Genomic DNA, 4,442 nt, shown 5'->3' with positions numbered 1-4,442 from the left:
TTTGTCTTACAATTTTGAAATTCTTAACTTTATAACTTAAATATTAACTTTGATTTCCTAGTCTCCTTTTTAGTATTCCAGTTGAGTGATTGCAAGATTAGTCACAAAAAGTTTAGGGCTGAAATTGGCTCTTTGCGCAGGGCCAGCTAGCGCTGTCAGCCAGCGCGACCAGAGCACTAATACGTGCACAGATTTGCCTCCAGGGCTCTGTCCAACTCAAGTGACTAGTGCAGCTGAGTTCTACAGTCACCAAGCCACCGCTAAACCTAAAGCTGTGAGACCGAGTCAAAAGCATGTTGGTGAGAGCAGTTCAGTGAATTGTTATCGCTGCAATGGAAACCACTCACCACAGTCCTGCCAATACACAAATGCGAAGGGCTAGAAATTGCGTAGCGCCCCGTTTGGGGCGATAACTTTTGAAGGAGCACAAAATTAGCGGCAGGCGAAAACGATTTGCTGGTCCCGGGAACTTCAGCTTTAGCGCTCCAAGAGGGAAGTGGAGCACTAAATCAAGCTCTACCACTTAGAGCGCTAAAGTGTGCCAGAGGGGCAGTAGCAGCAGAGCGCTGAACAATGTTCAGTGCAGCACTGCCGTCTTTAGAGGCTCCTTCCTTCACTTAAAGGTAAAGGTCAATGATGGTTTCAATCAATCTTCATGCTCTGTCTGTTGAGCCATGGGACCTGCGCTATGTGCATAGCAGCCCCAAGCACTCTAAGAGAATGCAGGGCTGAGGAATCGCAGGGTCAAAAGAAATCAGAAGGCACCAGACTGGGGAGACTAATAAAGTTTACCCTACATGACCACCACTGTCTTTAAATATCGCTCCCCAAGCCGCCAGCTGAGGTAACAAAGCCTCCTGCAGCTGCTGTTGTTGATGCCAGGAGCGAATATCACATCCGGGGCACTAACGGAGCACTGCGCACCAGATGACGTCATGATCTACAGGGCGCAAGAGAGCGAGGCGGTAAGTGATAGCGCCAGTGCAAACAAGCCAGAGAAGTTCGTGGGCATTGGTGAATTCACCACGCCTGGTCGGTAAGCACTTCGTGCCCCGCAAACCAGGCGAACTTCTCCCTCGAAGCGTTTTCATTGCCAGAAGCAAGGTGATATTTCAGCAGCTTGCAGAGCTAGATTTAAAACAGGAAGTAAGAATCGTTCTAGTGGCAATGCAAAGCAGCGACAACAAAAGGGAGGAGTTCACAATATTGAAGTGAGCACACTTGATGTTGAAGAACTGGGCATCTACAGTATCTGTTCCGCTAGCGGCAATGCTAGCAGTCGTGAGAAAGACTCCCGTACAAAACGTTTGATCAACGAGCAAGATATTGATATGTGTATCGACACGGCGGCAGACTGCTCTATCATGAGTAAGGACACATATGAGAGTAAATTTAATCAAGTACCACTTACAAAGAGTACCGTAGAGTTAAAAACCTACTCTGGAGAAATCCTAGAGACAGGTGGACAAATGGAATGTACAGTTCAACACAATGGCCAGTCAGTAAAGCTGTCTACTATTGTAACGAGCTACAACAACAAGCCAACCCTCCTGGGCAAAGATTGGTTGAAAAAGTTAAAGCTAGACTGGAAAAAACATCTTCAGTGTAGATGCTTCAAAGAAGAGCTTCAACACAATGCTGAACAAGTACGACAGCATGTTCACAGTTATGAGGACTTCACTGGGTGTGACGTGCATATCTGCATCCAGTCCAACGTGAAGCCTGTCTATTGTAAGGCAAGGCCGGTCCCCCATGCGTTGAAAAGTCAGGTGGAGGAAGAGCTAGCAAAACTCAGAAAGAACAGAGTGCTGGTAAAAACTGACAAAAGTGAATTGGCTACCCCGATTGTGGTAGTGCCCAAAGCAGACAAAACTGTACGCTTGTACGGTGACTACAAAGTTACTATCAACCAAACAGTTGACGATGAGCAGTACCCATTACCTACATGGCAAGATTTGTATGCAGCACTCTCTGGGTCAAAGGTATCTCCAAGCTTGACCTATCACACGCTTACGCTCAGCTGAATGTTGACAAAGAGAGTCAACAGTATCTCACCATCAACACACACACACACAAGGGACTGTACTCAGACACCAAGCTGCTCAAAATCTTCCAGGCTACGATGGATAAGCTTTTGCAAGGAGTTCCAAATTGCTTATGCAATCAAGAGGATGTGCTGATCACAACAAGCAGCGAGGTAGAAAATCTAGGGTTTAGAAATTCAATGCACGGGAGGAGCTAATGGGGTGCAAATGCCTTATACTGGGCAGGAGTTTAGAGGCAGCACTACGGCTTTGCATCCCAAACTCCTGCGCCCAGGGATCGTGATGTCACCGGCATGTGTTTCGCCCCGTTAGTGCCCTGGCCCCGAAAATCACTTTTGCCCCCTGCAGCAGCGCCAGGTGAAAATACCGAAAGCTGCAGGAGGCGTGGATTCGGCAGCCGGTCGCTACCGGGGCGGAAATTAAACCGGAGGTGGCAGACAGAAAATAAATAAAGACTTACCTTGCTTTTTGCTGTTTTCTTCACGGGGTCCTGACCGCGATTACTCAGCCACCCTGCTCCATGGTGGTCCAGGTAGGACCCTTTTTAATTCGCAGAGTCTGCAGTGTGGGTCCTTCCCTTTAAGTGAGGGAAGGGCCCCTCGAACGCAGCAGCACTGCACGGCCCAGTGTGCAGCGCTGCTGAGACATCCGCCCCATTAGCCCACCAAGAAGGAAGTGCTCCACTTCCTTCCGGGGGCCGGTAACCCGAATTTTTTGAGAGGAGCAAAACCTTAGTGCCTGGCTGTAAATTTCGCGCCTCCCAAGTGTTACCGCCCCCAAACGGGGCGATAATGAATTTCACCCCCTCTAAGTGTTAGATATAGCGCTTTAAAGTTGAATGCCCACAATGTCAAATTGAAAAGGAGCAAATATGCTTTTGTGCAGTCCTAGGTTGTGTAACTTAGTCTGAAATGGCTTGCAAGCAGTGAAGGAAAGGGTTGATGCTGTCTGAGTTAAGATCTTCCCTTGGAATGGTCCAGTACTGCACACATTTCTGACCTAAGTTAGCGACCATGTTAGCTCCATTGCATGAGCTCCTCAAGAAAGATGTCCAGTGGAAGTGGATGAAAGCACAACAGGAAGCTCACAACACTTCTAAGAGAAATCTCTCTAGCGATGCTCTACTTGTCCATACGACACAGAACGTGAGCTTAAATTAGCGTGTGCTGCTTCCAGCTATGGTGTAGGAGCTGTCATTATCCACATAATGGATGACGGCCCAAGAGAAACCAATCGCATTCGCATCATGAACGCTCATAGAAAGAGCGAAAGAAACTACGGGTAAATTGAAAAGGAAGCACTCGCCATTGTACTTGGAATCAAGGAATGCCAACAGTTCCTGATCGGTTGAAAGTTTACCCGGATAAGTGATCACAAACCGCTCCTAGCAATATTGGGGCCCAAATCTGCCATCCCTGCAATGGTCACATCAAGAATGCAACTTTCACAAGTGTTATTGCCATAATATGACTATACGATTGAATAGCACGCTTCAAAGCAGGACACAATCATAGATGCCTTGTTCAGGTTGCCACATGAAGTATGCTGGGAGTGAAGGTGAGATTTTCATGCTAGGTGCAATTTTTAAAAATTCATTCATAGGATGTGGGCATCGCTGGCAAGGCCAGCATTTATTGCCCATCCCTAATTGACCTTGAGAAGGTGGTGGTGAGCCGCCTTCTTGAACCGTTGCAGTCCTAGTGGTGAAGTAACTCCCACAGTGCTGTTAGGGATTTCCAGGATTTTGACTCAGTGACGATGAAGGAACGGTGATATATTTCCAAGTCAGGATGGTGTGTGACTTGGAGGGTAACTTGGAGGTGGTGGTGTTCCCATGCGCCTGCTGCCCTTGTCCTTCTAGGTGGTAGAGGTCATGGGTTTGGGAGGCGCTGTCAAAGAAGTCTTGGCGAGTTGCTGCAGTGCATCTTGTAAATGGTACACACTGCAGCCACGGTGCGCCGGTGGTGGAGGGAGTGAATGTTTAAGGTGGTGGATGAGGTGCCAATCAAGCGGGCTGCTTTGTCCTGGATGGTGTCGAGCTTCTTGAGTGTTGTTGGAGCTTCACTCATCCAGGCAAGTGGAGAGTATTCCATCACACTCTTGACTTGTGCCTTGTGGATGGTGGAAAGGTTTTTGGGAGTCGGGAGGTGAGACACTCACTGCCGAATACCAGCCTTTGACCTGCTCTTGTTGCCACAGTATTTATGAGGCTGGTCCAGTTAAGTTTCTGGTCAATGGTGACCCCCAGGATGTTGATTGTGGGAGATTCGGCGATGGTAATACTGTTGAAAGAAAAGAAATACTTACATTTATATAGCACCTTTCACAATCATCGGACATCTCAAAGTACTTTACAGCCAATTAAGTACTTTTGGAGTGTAGTCATTGTTGTAATGT

This window comes from Pristiophorus japonicus, chromosome 6 (assembly GCF_044704955.1).
Source record: "Pristiophorus japonicus isolate sPriJap1 chromosome 6, sPriJap1.hap1, whole genome shotgun sequence".
NCBI lineage: Eukaryota > Metazoa > Chordata > Chondrichthyes > Pristiophoridae > Pristiophorus > Pristiophorus japonicus.
Note: the sequence above shows the minus strand (reverse complement) of the source record.